Below are 15,319 nucleotides of genomic sequence, written 5' to 3' on the forward strand. Positions count from 1 at the left end.
GTCCTTATGAGAGCAATTATGAGTATACCCATTCTTTTTTGTAACTTTATAGGATTTTATGCATGGGAACATCATAATTTTTTAACCAATTCTATATTTTAGTAATTTCGAAACAACAATCAACATTCTCATACATATATTTTATACATATTAATATACTTGTTTAGCATAGACTCTTAGGACTTTCTAACTTTTTTAAAGAATAACATTTCTTGTCTGTTTTCTGTTTGCCTCTTTTAACTTAAAATGAGGTATAAAATTGCTTTTCTTTTTCTTCTTTTATTTATTTTTATTGTTAAATCATAGCTGTGTACATTTGTGCAATCAAGGGGTACAATGTTCTGGTTTCATATACAATCTGAAATATTCTCATCAAATGATTTAATGTAGCCTTCATGGCATTTTCTTAGTTATTGTATGTAGACATTTGTATTCTGCATTTAGTAGGTTTCGCCTGTACCCATTCTAAGATGCACTGTACGTGTGGCCCCACCCATTACCCTCCTTTCACCCTAACCTCCCTCCGCCCTTCCCCTCCCTTGGCCCTTTCCCCATAGTCTTGTGCTATGGTTGGATTATAGCCTTCATGTGAAAGCTATAATTTAGCTTCATAGCAGAGCTGAGTACATAGGATAATTTTCTTCCACTCCTGAGATACTTTGCTAAAAAGAATATGTTCCAGCTCCATCCATGTAAACATGAAAGAGGTAAAGTCTCCATCTTTCTTTAAGGCTGCATAATATTCCATGGTATATAATGTACCACAATTTGCTAGTACATTCGTGGGTCGATGGACACTTGGGCTTCTTCCATGACTTAGTGATTATGAATTGGGCTGCAATAAACAATCTGGTACAGATGTCTTTGTTATATTGTGACTTTTGGTCTTTGGGGTATAAACCTAGTAAAGGAATTATAGGATCGAATGGCAGGTCTATGTTTAGATCTCTAAGTATTCTCCAAACATCCTTCCAAAAGGAACTTGTTAGTGTGCATTCCCCCAGCAGTGTAGAAGTGTGCCTTTTTCTTCACATCCACAACAACATCTCTGGTTTTGGGATTTTGTTATGTGGGCTACTCTTACTGGGGTTAGGTGATACCTCAAAGTAGTTTTGATTTGCATTTCTCTGATGATTAAGGATGATGAGCTTTTTTTCATGTGTCTGTAGATCGTGCATCTGTCTTCTTCAGAGAAGTTTCACTTCAAGTCCTTTGCCCACCCTGCGATGGGATCACTTGTTCTTTTCTTGCTCATATGTTTGAGTTCTCTGTGGATTCTGGTTATTAAACCTTTATCCGAGGTATAACCTGCAAATATTTTCTCCCATTCTTAGAGCTGTCTGCTTGCTTTACTTACTATGTTCTTGGATGTGCAGAAGTTTTTAGTTTGATCAGGTCCCAGTAATGTATTTTTGATACTGCTTCAATTGCCTGGGGAGTCCTCCTCATAAAATATTCACCCAGGATGATTCCTTCAAGAGTTTACCCTGCACTTTCTTCAAGTATTTTTATAGTTTCATGCCTTAAGTTTAAATCTTTTATCCAGTGAGAGTCTATCTTAGTTAATGGTGAAAGGTGTGGGTCCAGTTTCAGTCTTTTACAGATCACCAGCCAGTTCACCCAGCACCATTTGTTAAATAGGGAATCTTTTCCCCACTGAATGTTTTTAATTGGCTTGTCAAAAATCAAATAACGGTAAGTAGCTGGATTCATCTCTTAGTTCTCTATTCTATTCCAAACATCTACTTCTCTGTTTTTGTGCCAGTACCATGCTGTTTTGATCTCTATCGATTATAGTACAGTCTAGGGTCTGGTAGCATGATTCCTCCTGCTTTTTTTTTATTTCTGAGTAATGTTTTGGCTATTCGAGGTTTTTTCTGATTCCATATAAGATGAAGTATTATTTTTTCAAGATCTTTAAAATATGACAATGGCGCTTTAATAGGAATTGCATTAAAATTATATATTGCTTTGGGTAGTATAGACATTTTAACAATATTGATTCTTCACAGCCATGAGCATGGTGTGTTTTTCCATCTGTTAACCTCTTCAGCTATTTCTTATCTTAAAGTTTCATAGTTCTCTTTATAGAAATCCTTCACATCCTTTGTTAGATAAACTCCCAAATATTTCATCTTCTTTGCCACTACTGTGAAAGGAATAGAGTCCTTGATTGTTTTATCAGCTTGGCTATTGTTGGTATATATAAAGGCTACAAATTTATGAATGTTGATTTTGTAGCCCGAGATATTGCTGTATTCCATGATCACTTCTAAAAGTTTTATAGTAGAATCCCTGGTGTTTTCCAGATATATGATCATGTCATCTGCGAAGACTGAACGTTTGATCTCTTCTGACCCTAAGTGGATACCCTTGATCGCCTTTTCTTCCCTAATTGCAATGGCTAAAACTTCCATTACAAAGTTAAAGGGCAATGGAGACAATGGGCAACCTTGCCTGGTTCCTGATCTAAGTGGAAATGATTTGAATTTAACTCCATTCAATATGATATTGGCTGTGGGTTTGCTGTAGATGGCCTACATTAGTTTAAGAAATGTCCCTTCTATACCAATTTTATTAAGAGTTCTGATCATGAAGGGATGCCGGATATTATCAATAGCTTTTTCTGCATCAATTGAGAGAATCATATGGTCTTTATTTTTTAGTTTGTTTATGTGCTGAATTACATTTATATATTTATATATATTGAACCAGACTTGAGACCCTGAAATAAATCCCACTTGGTCATGGTGTATAATTTTTTTGATGTGTTGTTGAATTCTCTTTGTTAGGATGTATTGAGTATTTTAGCATTAATATTCATTAGTGATATTGGTCTATAATTTTCTTTTCTTGTTGGGTCTTTCCCTGGTTTAGGGATCAAGGGGATGTTTGCTTCATAGAATGTGTTGGGTAGTATTCCTTCCCTTCCTATATTTTGGAAGAGGTTTCATAATATAGGTAGTAGTTCTTCTTTGAAGGTTTGGTAGAATTCTGACATAAAGCCATCTGGTCCTGGGCTTTTCTTTTTAGGGAGATTTTTTATATTTCATGTATTTCATAACTTGATATAGGCATGTTCAACATTTTCACTTTGTTCTGGCTCTTGGTAGTTGGCATACTTCCAAGTATTAGTCGATTTCTTTAAGATTTTCATATTTCTGAGAGTAAATTTCTAGTAATATTTGTTAAGGATTTTTTTTTGAATTTCTGAGGGTTCCGTTGTTTCATCTTTACCATTTCTGATTGATGAAATTAGAGATTTTACTCTTTTTTTTTTTCTGGTTAGGTTGGCCAAAGTTTTATCTATTTTATTGATCTTTTCAAAAAACCAACTTCTGGATTTATTGATCTGTTGTATAATTCTTTTGTTTTCAATTTCATTTAATTCTGCTTTGATTTTGGTTATTTCTTTTCTTCTGCTGGGTTTGGGGTTGGAACGTTCTTCCTTCTCCAGTTGCTTGAGATGTCCCATTAAGTTATTAACTTCCTCTCTTTCCGTTGTCTTGAGGAAGGCTTGCAGTGCTATAAATTTCCCTCTTAGGACTGCCTTTGCAGTATCCCAGAGGTTCTGATAATTCGTGTCTTCATTGTTGTTTTGTTCAAAAAATTTGGAGATTTCCTTCTTAATTTCGTCTATAACCCATCTATCCTTCAGCATAAGGTTATTTAGCTTCCATTTTCTTGTATGGGTATGCTGATTCCTGTCGTTATTGAGTTCAACTTTTATTCCATGATGGTCCGAGATGATGAAAGGAATGATTTCTTTTTTTTTTTTTAATTTGCTGAGGTTAGATTTGTGGCCCAGGATGTGGTCAATTTTGGAGTATGTTCTGTGGGCTGATGAGAAGAATGTGTATTCAGTTTTGTTGGGAAGAAATGTTCTGTAGATGTCTGTTAAGTCCAGATGTTGAATAGTTGAGTTTAAATCTAAGATTTCTTTGCTTAGCTTCATTTTGGAGGATCTATCCAGCACTGCTAAATGGGTGTTAAAATCTCCAACTACTATGGAACTGGAGGAAATCAGGTTGCTCATGTCTGTTAGAGTTTCTTTTATAAATTGAGGTGCGTTCTGATTGGGTGCATAAATATTAATAATTGAAATCTCATCACATTGAGTATTACCTTTAACAAATATGAAGTGTCCATCCTTATCCTTCCTTATTTTGGTTGGTTTAAAGCCTATTGTATCTGCCAATAGGATTTCAACGCCTTTTTTTTTCTGCTTTCCATTTGCCTGGAATATAGATGACCATCCCTTCATCTTGAGTCTATATTTGTCTTTTAATGTAAGATGAGATTCTTGTATGCAGAAGATACCTGCCTTGAGTTTTTGTATCCAGTCAGCCAACCTGTGCCTCTTTAGAGGACAATTTAAACCATTCACATTAATTGAGAATATTGATAAGCCTTTCGAGAATCTGGTGGACATTTTTAATCCTTTTGTGACTGTAGAAGTTAGAATTTGATCAAAATTTTCTGGGTGGGTTTGCTTTTGTGGTGGAGGATTATGCTGGTCTTTATGGAAGATAGGTCTGAGAATATCCTGGAGAGCTGGTTTAGTTGTGGCAAATTTCTTCAACATGTGAATGTCATTAAAGTATTTAATTTCTCCATCATAAATGAAACTCGGTTTAGCTGGGTATAGGATCCTGAGTTGAAAGTTATTTTGTTTTAGGAGATTAAAAGTTGATGACCATCCTCTTCTAGCTTGAAAGGTTTCCAGATCTGTAGTTATTCTAATATTCTTCCCCTTGTAGGTAATGGTTTTCTTTCGTCTGGCAGATTTCAGAATTTTCTCCTTCATATTAACTTTAGTGAAATTGATTATAATGTGTCTAGGGGATATCTTGTTCAGGTTGAGTCATGCTGGAGTTCGAAACTGTCAACTATCTGAAATTCAGAATCTCTTGGCATGTCTGGAAAGTTCTCCTTCATAATCTCATGGAGAAGAGACTCTGTGCCTTGTGTAGCCACTTCATTGCTTTTGGAGAGCCCTATAAGATGAATATTGGTTTTCTTCCAATTATCCCAGAGCTCTCTGAGAGAGTGATCTGTTTTTGCCCTCCATTTCTCTTCCTCTTTGAGAATTTGGGAGCATTCGAAAGCTTTTCTTCAAGTCAGAAATCCTTTCTTCTGCTTGCTCCATGATTCTACTGTGTTTCTCAGATCTTTGAGGGCTGCAACTTGTTGTCTCATTGTGTCAAAATCTTTGGTCATTTGGTCTTTGTATTCGTTGAATTCTGGAGACACCTTTTGGGTTACTGCTTGGAATTCTAATTTGATCTTATTTGCTATCCAGATTCTGAATTCGATTTCTGACATCTCGGCTATTTGTTTGTGCATGGGATCTTGTGCTGTGTCTGCCCCATTGCTCCTTGGGGGAGTTGATCTACTCTGATTATTGATATTTCCAGAGTTTTTCTTTTGATTTCGTCTCATGATTGTTTTTCACTGTTGCCTCTGGCCATCCTCAGAGTTGAGGTGGTGTCTCTCCCAGATTAGTCCCTGGGGGGATCACTCTATTGTTGTTGGATTTTTGTAAGAAGTGACCCTATGTAGCTCTTCTGGGGCTGCCCTAGCCAGGGAGTTCTGGCTGTGGGAGTAGCTCTGGAGTGTGACATCCCCAGATCCAGCAACAGGGCAGGGGGTAGTACACATGGTTCTGGGAGTGCCTGGTGCCCAGTGACTTTGGCACAGAGAGCCCAAGGCTTCAGCAGTCTCTGGCCAGGAGAAGGGCTTCGCACAGAGGCAGGGAGTGCTCCAGATGGCACATGGCTACCAGAGTCCCTGTCCAGATGAGCGGACCATTGTGGAGGCAGGGAGCGTACAGGAGGGAGGATGCAGGGTTGTGGGGGTCCCGGAGTTCCTGGTCAGGGCGTGGGGAGGGCCAGTGGGTGGGCTAGCAGGTCCCGCTGCAGCTCTTACTGGGGTCCAGGCAGGCACAGCTCTTCCAGAGGCTCCAGGAGGGTCCCAGTGCAGCTCTTCTGGAGGTGGGAGGGTGCCAATCACAGATCCCGGCGCAGCTCTTCTGGAGGTGGGAGAGTGCCGATCATGGTCCAGCACAAGTCTTCCTGAGGTGGGAGGGATAAAATTGCTTTTCATTAATCATTCTTAGTTGGTAGCTTCTTATTTAAAGATTAAATTGTGAAATTTATATGTATTATGGAATCAAATATTTCACCTACAAATCCCCCCCCCCAAAGAAAAATAGTTTTTAAATGTGATTTGAGTCATTGAGTAGTTTGTGCCCTTGGGCTAAGGAGCACTATGGGCCCAAGATAACCTGTTGCTCTGCCATTTGTATGGGGTTTGTACCACTTTCCCACCATTTATATCATAGTCCTAGGAACCAGCCTCCCTGAACTTATCCAGTGCACAGCCTACACAGCCGTATCAGCCAGCATAATGTGTGAAGTTGTCTACTTTCAATATTTTTAGCTTTTCCCAAAACTCAAAATCTCCAGCTTAACCCTAGGAACTTTGGATGCCGAGTCAGGATCAGTTACTCTGTGCTGTTGAAAAAAATTAGGGAAGATTTATGTGCCTTCAGGAAAGTAAACAACATTTTAAGCCTAGAAATAGACACCACTGAGACCTTCCAACAAATGCTTTGTTGAATGAACAAATGAAGGATGAGAGTGGAACTGCTGAAACGAAACTTGGGGCCTCTCAGACCATTTTGTGCATTAATTGCTGCCCTTCAAGGTGTTGTTTTGAACATGCTGCCATGGTTAGGTATAGGCATGAACGTTCTGTTTTAATTGGGGCATTTATCTAGATAACAAGCTTTCACTGCATATTTAATGATGGAATGGGGCTGTTAGGTGGAATTTTCCAAAGCCCACAACAGTTGATCCTTCATGTTGACTAAAAAGAAAAAGTGAAGAGTTGCTATAGAAGTGACTTTAGCAAGATACACGGTCTTCTCAGATCAATATCAACATAGAAATTGATAAGCTGTGATGACCAGATAGTACCTGTGGACTGTCTTGACAAATGTGATTAATTAGTCCTTTACCCTATACATCATGTAAGGAGGAAATCAAAGGTGAAATCGTAGGTTCCTTCGTAGAAAATGTGCTACATACCTCACTGCTGAATATCACTATGGTAAGCTTTGAAGTGTTCCCCTTGAGAAGCTATGCACTGATGCCAGCACCTAGTCTACCCTTCAGAGCACTTTTTTTAAGATGAGTTCATGAACTTAATTGTCAGGCTTCAGTACCATGATAGCTCCAATGGCCACTCCAGAAAAAGAGTTCCAAAGTGCTTTTAAGGGTGGACTAGGCACTGGCATTGACACATAGGTTCCAAAGGGAGCTCTTTGAAGGTGACTATAATAAATGTTATTCTATAATGAGGTATGTAGCCCTTTTTCTGGAATGAATTCATGAGATTAGTTGTCCAACCTTGTATAGCAAAATGTATGCATAAGTGCCATTGTTTTTGATAGTTCCCCTAAAAAAGCCTTATCTTTGCCATCTCTACCTTCCCACTGAATTCCCTAAAGAGTTTACACTGAAGCCGGGCACCATTAACCAATGGGTCTTTTTAAGCTGTGCATTTACCAGGAGGGGTGCAGGCACTGAGAGTGACTAGCAAAACACTATAAAGCATTGTGTCAGTATTTACAGGTTTATAATCTTGTCAAGGAGTAAAATCAACCTACTAACAAGCAGTTAATGAACAGTACAAGGTGACATATTATTATGTGACCAAATGTTCTATAAGCATTTTGAGAAAGAAGGAGATTGACAGGGCCAGAATAGTCTAAATCTCTATCCTGTTATCCACATCTTTCTAAATATGCACTGTGGGCATGAGAATATAATTCATTAATGGAGACACTGACAAAGTTCTATATTAGCAGAACATTAATTAAGTAAAAATCAACTTTTTTTTTTTAGACGGAGTCTCACTTGGTCACCTTTGGTAGAGTGCCGTGGCATCTTAGCTTACAGTAACCTCAAATTTTTGGATTCAAGAAATTCTCTTGCCTCAGCCTCGCAGGTAGCTGGGACTACAGGTGCCCAGTACAATGCCTGGCTACTTTATTTAGAGATGAGGGTCTTGCTTTTGCTCAGGTTGGTCTCAAACTCGTGGGCTCAGGCAATTCACCCACCTCAGCCTCCCAAGTTCTGGGATCACAAGGATAAGCCACCACACTTGGCACTCAACTCAACTTACTAAGAAAACCTAAATTCACTAAAAATCACTGGGTCAGGCTGAAAATAGGAAACTCTTAGATATCATTGGGAAGTTTATTCTATATATCAAGATAAAATGAGAACAAGGTGAGGCATGAATTTCAAAGCTAAGCCTGAAACTGAATACATTTTAATTTTTTAAAGAGTTCTGAAGTCTAGGGATTTCCTTCTAACAGCTAGTTAGTGTCCTGAGATTTTGTACTATTAATTTCCATCATCTTGGGCTGCAGTGTATCTATTTCCACGGGGAAAAGATTTGTATCATTTAAGAATGAGTTCAGGGTGGCGCCTGTGGCTCAGTGAGTAGGACGCCAGCCCCATATACCAAGGGTGGCGGGTTCAAACCCAGCCCTGGCTGAACTGCAACCAAAAAATAGCCAGGCGTTGTGGCCTGTAGTCCCAGCTGCTTGGGAGGCTGAAGCAGGAGAATCGCGGAAGCCCAAGAGCTAGAGGTTGCTGTGAGTCCTGTGACATCATGGCACTCTACCGAAGGTGGTAAAGTGAGACTCTGTCTCTAAAAAAAAAAAAAAAAAAGAATGAGTTCAGCTACATGCAATGGAAAAGATGTCTAAGAGCGGCTTAAACAAATAGGGGTGTTGTTTTGTTTTTCAAAGTAACAAGAAGTCCTCTTGGAGATAGGCAGCATCTTGGGCATTCTTTTGATTCATCCGTTTTGGTTACTGTCTTTCCTTTGCTATATTCATGGTAGAAAGACAGGCAGAGAGATGGCACCAGTGGTGTCTATTCCCTGAGCACTCCTCCAGGAGATATTTGTTCACCTCTCATTGGCCAGAACTCTTCTGTGGTAGCTGCACTTGGCTTCGAGGGGGACTGGGAGATAAAGCAGTTTGCCATGCTTAGGGGCAGGCAGTAGAGAAATGAATTGGGAATGAGCAATGGATAAGCCAGCCAGGTGGTGGTCAATACACAATAAAAATCTCAGTAGTCAGACTTAAGAGGCAGCTTGCCTGGTTAGGTCTTTCTTAGCTTCTTGCTGTGAAAAGAAGGTGCTTGCTTGAGGAGGGATCTATATTTTAAGGTGCTTTTCTGCTATAATAATGTTCTAGGATTTCTCAGATAGTTTTATAATGATTAATAAATTTATGATATCAAACAGCACAATTTATGGAGGGGTCACTGTCCTGGGTACTTTAAGTATTTAATGTGCATGATCTTATTTAATCCTCACCAAACATCCCTGAGCAGAGGCAGGCACTATTATGCTGTTCATTTTATAGATGAAAGAAACAAGATTAGGGGAAGGTTAAGTTTTCTCATGACCTAGTTAGGTGGTGGTCAGGTCAGGACTCATTCCCAGATTGTGGCTGGACCCTAAAGATGTTTCTCTTAGCCATTAAGACAGCTTGCAGGACAGCTTCACATTCTAATGGATTTTGTCTTCCTTAACCTGATTATATGTGTAATGCACATGTTTTTGTGGTTCTCATTTCTCTAAGCTTCCCAGTTTGTGTTTGTGGAGCACTTTCTTTTGTGACTTGATAGCTGTCTGCCCTACTCATGAGCTCAGGACAGTCTCAGGGCAAGGCATGAGCCTTGAATGGGGAAATCTTAGAATGTGTTCTAGCAGCTTTGGAGCCTGCTGTGTTTATGTTTGAATCCCACCCCCTACTTGTCAGATGTGTACCTCTGAGTAGGTCACATGTCATATCTTTAAGTGTCAGTGTCTTCCTATACAATGAGGATATTATGATACTAACTGCTAGCTTTTTAGATGAGAAATCAATGAGATAATACTTGTGAAGTTCCTAACACAGTATCTGGCAATGTTTTAGATAGGTGTTAACTATTTGCGAAAATGGTTAGGGAAAGGGAAATGAATAAAAATGCAGGCAAAAATGGAATAATTTGGCAAATACTAAATATTTTTAAACCAGTATGTTCTCACATGGATCTCCTTCATTTTCAGTGTGCATGTGTGTATGGTGTGTGGTGTGTGGTGTGTGGGTACACACACTTTGCTTAATGTCTGCTTTGTAAACTCAGGTAAGCTGTAGCTATCATAGCTGCAGAGCCCTGTACTAGGGGTGACTCACATGGTAGGCTCTGTTTATCATTGTCCCCCATCATTTCAAAGGGTAGATGATATAGTGGGTGTTTACCCTTAGGTCAAAATCTAAGAGATACTGTCCGTCGCAGAGGGAGAGACAGTCTGTTCTGCATGCTTTTCAAACACAAGATGGAGATTGCAGTGGGAGGTCAAGTGGCTGGGGTATATTGGTTACACTATGTTCTTTCACTGCAGCTTAAAATTTTTTAAATGCTGCTCATTTCAGAAGAGTTGAGTGAAATAAATTCTGAGCACCTAAAGATCAAAATAGGTGGTGCCTGTGGCTCAGTGGGTGGGATGCCAGCCCCATATACTGAGAGTTCAAACCCGGCCCCGGCCAAATTGCAACAACAACAACAAAAAAAAAAAAAAACAGCCAGGCGTTGTGGCGGGTGCCTGTAGTCCCAGCTACTCGGGAGGCTGAGGCAAGAGAATCGCTTAAGCCCAGAAGTTGGAGGTTGCTGTGAGCTGTGTGACGCAATGGCACTCTAACGAGGGCAATAAAGTGAGGCTCTGTCTCTAAAAAAAAAAAAAAGATCAAAATAGGAATTATAAACAACATAGCTCTGTCATTGCTAGATAATATTTTATTTGCATGCTCCATTAATAATCCTTATATATCTTAGTCAAAATAGTACATGAATGTAATGAAACTCCCAATAGGAAAGCAGCATATAAGAAGAAAATGAGAAGTTCCCTTTCCTCCCCTGCTCTGACACGATGGCTTCTTATTCGCCAAATATTACTGTTTTTACAAATGGTGGCAATGTATCCCATGGAGTATTATTCAGCCCTAAGAAAAGATGGTGATTTTACATCTTTCATGTTTACCTTGATGGAGGTGAAAGACATTCTTCCTAGTACAGTATCTCAAGAATATCCGATGTATTCAATACTAATATGAAAATAATATATAAACAATTACATGCCCATAAAAACAATAAAACACAAAAATAGTCCAGCAAGGGGGAAGTGGTGAGGAGAGAGAGGGGAGGGAGAGGGAAAGGGTGATTGGCAGGAGGTTGAAGGGCAATTGGCAATATCTTACCTAATGTGCACAATGTGAGGGTGTTCAGCCCCCTGGGTGAAGAGCTCTTGAACTTTACCTTAGAAGTGTGAACAATGTAACCTAAAAATCTGTACCTTCATATTAATTTGAAATAAAAATTCCCAAATATTACTATTTTAAAGCTTCTTCTGTAAATTTTCACAAAAAGAAATTAAGTACATATCAATACCTAAGCAAAATGGCACCCACAGAACTGTTCTTAATAGCTATGCACACTTCTTTGTATTCATAATGCAAAAATGTTTTTAACCTGATGGATGGCATATGGGATTTTTCCAGCTTTTTGTTTTTATAGGCCATACTAAAAAGGTAATTCTTGCACTTATTTTGGCATACTCTTGTAAATATATCCATAGAGCAAATTCTTACTAGTGAATTTGATGGATGTGTGAATTTGTCATTCTCATAAGAGATTGCCAAATGCTCCAGAGGCAGGAAATTTTCCCTCCAAACAACCAGGTAAAAGGAAATCGGCTCTTTATCCCTTTTCCCCAATTTCATTTGCTTATCTCTCAAAAGCTTTTTAAAAATTGAGTGGCATATCTTGTAGGTAGATTTTGTTTGGCAATCACTCTGGGATTCTTCTGCCTCTGGTGCTTTTCTGAGAGGAAAGAAGGTAGATGAACTCTGGAGAACCTGGGGAAGTCAGCGTTCTGGCTGCCTCAACCAAGGTGAATTTGACTAGACTATTTTTTCTAATTAAAAAATCTCCATATGGTCTAGTGCTGTATCTGGGGTATATCACTTTTTAAAAAACACAAGATAATATATTTTTTTTGTTTTTGCTGATATTAATTCTGATATAGTAATTGTCAAAAAAATTACTGTATTGCCAGAAAGTTGATGCTGCAAGCCAGGTATTGGTAAGGACTTCCTTGCCCTGCAGAAACCTAACTATAATTGACTTGAGCTCCCATTTTCACAGTTTATGAGAACTTAAAGTTCTCCCTACGTTCTCTGTGAATTTTTTAGAGTACATTTTGTCTTTTCTCTGGTTTATTTCTCCAAGTATCTCACAGTGTTTTGCCCCACTCAATAGGATGTGCAATTTGTACACATTCATCCACAACAGTCCCTCTCTGTTAGTAGCAAATCGGAAGAGATTAGAGCTCGCTTCTCATTCTCCCTGTCTCCCCCACCGCCTCACCCCTTTTCCCAATGAAGGGCATGGATGTTAATGACTTGCTGATTTCTACAACTCCTTTGTAGCCATTAACATTTATGCCCTTCAATCCTGAACTCTGAGAGGGTTTAATAGGTTTGCTTTTCCAGCAAATTCTATATTTTTTCCTGAAGAATTTTTTTAAAGCCAAAATAGCCTCCCCCAATCCTTCCTATCATTGTAATCTCATTTTTAAAATTATGTTTGGGGCATCTCCTTTATAATGAACATTTCCCAAACTGCTTTTCTTTTATTTTGTGTTTCTGCTTTAATTGGCTAATTTTTGGACATAAAGATTGGTAGAGAAATGCCTTCTTTGAATAAATTCAACACTTTAGTGAAAGGAAGATCAAATCTTTGGATAAAGGGAGACCTGAGGTTAAATTCTGGCCTTCCCCTTGATTCACTGTGTAACATGAGCAACTTAACTTTTGAACCTTATTTTTTTCAATAAAGGGGAAAATTCTATCAGTGGACAAAAGGATCCAGCTGCCTGTTACTGTGCACCCAGAAACAAGTACAAGGAGGACGGGATAGGTCCACCAAGCTTTGTTATCAGAGGGCCAGCAATTCTGGAGAACAGTAAGAGTAGCCTCTCCTAGACTGTTCTGCCTCAGTTACAATCCTAATAGTTTTTATAATGGGATACAAGGAAACAAACCTAGAAATTTTTAACTTTATTTAAAAGGATTGTCAAAAAAAAACCCACAAAAGTAGCTTTTACTCTAACAATATAACAATACTTAAACAACATAAAGGTAACCTTTACTCTAACAATATAATAACACTTAATTATCTAAGTGTTACTACCAGTCCCAAAGTCTTTTGAGATAAACATCCTCACAGCCCTGGAGGAAGCTTACCTTGAGAAACGTGAAAGGTATGTAGGGCAGAATGTGGGCTGAGCAAACTGGATAGGTCAGCTGTATTGCTTTAGCTTAACTTCTCAGACTCCATCCTGCAGGCTGTTTTTCTGGCTTCAATCCATTCTTAATGGATTGTTTTAAACATGGAAATGATAAACATTAAGCATCTAGCACAGAGCTTAGAAATTGGGAGGAGCTCAGAAAATATGGCAGTGACTAAGGAGGTGCTTGGGAATGTCCTGGCAATGACTCTAATGCACCTTCCCTGCCACCATCACTGAATTTTGCGTTGTGCAGTGATGCATTTTGAGAACAGTTTAGAATACATCATCTACTCTCATTGTTCATTGTTCTAGTACTTCTCAACCCCACAGTAATGTGCCTCAGAAGAACACCAGGTCAAATTTTGGACTTGCCTGCTGAGCACACATTAGGTGCTCAATTCATGCTTATTGATTGGTGATTTTTTCGGAGATCTGAAAACTCACATCCCTTCTACCTTCCAGGTAATAACCTAAGGAGTCTGAAATATTTGTTTTCTCTCTGGCTACCTTGCTTCAAGTCAAATTTCTGTGTTTGGACATGAGACATATCTTCATTTTTTTCTTCTTCTAGCAATAAATCAATCTTTCTCATTCCTTGCTCTCTCCCACATTTTCGTAAGTTTCTCCCTTTTTTGTTTTCTTTCTCTCCTGCGTATGAATTCTCTCTGGTTCTTCTGGTTGAAATGTATCTCTGGTGTCATAAATGCTCTTACTTCTGTGTAATTCTCTTGTCTGCTTTCTCTTCAGCTGATCTATTCATCTTATTGGGGGAAAAAAATCATTTGTTTCCTAGCATCTGATCTGAATAACAGAGAAATATTTGTTTAAAATTAATGCTTTGAGCAAAGAATCCTCTCTGTTTACTTCACTTGCAATATTTTAATATTTAACATGCTATGATGTAAAACTTGTGGAAGAAAAATATCCTAGTGTGATCTGGTTGCCTAACAATTTACATTCAGCTGCAATATTTTATTTGCTATAATTACTCACTGACAAAACAGGGCCTCGAAATGCAAAAATACAAAATGCTCTCGGTTTGCACTTTATTTTAGAAAGTGAGAAACTCTCAGTTCTTGAGGGAGACAGCATAAAAAAGCAAAGCTAGCTCAGTTAGGTATCCATCTCTACAAACTGAGTCTTCAGCAGTAAGACTCAAACTGGAGAGTCCAGAGGGAGTTTTTTAAAGAGGCGGTGTGATGTGGACTGGAGGTTGGAGGGCAGGGCCTGGGGCTGTCATATCCCATCTCTTACTCCAGAGTCTCACTGTGATTTTACATAGGCCCTTTCACTGTGTCACACCTATGGATCTGCTCTTAGGCCATTGAAGTTTCTTAGATGAAAGGTAGGAATCCACTGGGCTCTTGTTAGAAAATGTCCTACTCTGACATTCTTTCCCCCTCTTGTTATTTTTACTCTCAAAAGCGACAGGTTTCAATGGGATTGTGAGTCTGAATGGAGCATGACGGCCAACACCTCGGCCTGTGTGTATCAACCAGTAGCTCCAACCTTGGTTTCCTCCACTGTGAGAAAGCCCTTCCTCAATTTAGACAGTGGAACTCTCACATATCCAGATCTCAGCTTCTTCACACATTCGTGTCATCCTCATTTGCAGTTTGAAAAATAAAAAGCTTTTCTGTTTCTGAGATTCTAAATAGGATGGACACAATGCATTTTTCCCAGAAGTAATTACTAGAGGAAATCAGAACAAGACTGTACTATTACATTCAGTAGGTACTCTTCTATAAAAAAACAAAACAAGACAAAAGAGGAAAAGAAAACATTGATTTTTGGTATCACACTGGGGGTAAAGAGTTATATTACATTTTTTAAAACTATAAATGGCTAACGTAACCATGTACTGAGTCCTTACAATTCAAAATCTCATTTGTCTCCTGAT

The sequence above is a fragment of the Nycticebus coucang genome, chromosome 8 (genome assembly GCF_027406575.1).
Source record: "Nycticebus coucang isolate mNycCou1 chromosome 8, mNycCou1.pri, whole genome shotgun sequence".
Classification (NCBI taxonomy): Eukaryota; Metazoa; Chordata; class Mammalia; order Primates; family Lorisidae; genus Nycticebus; species Nycticebus coucang.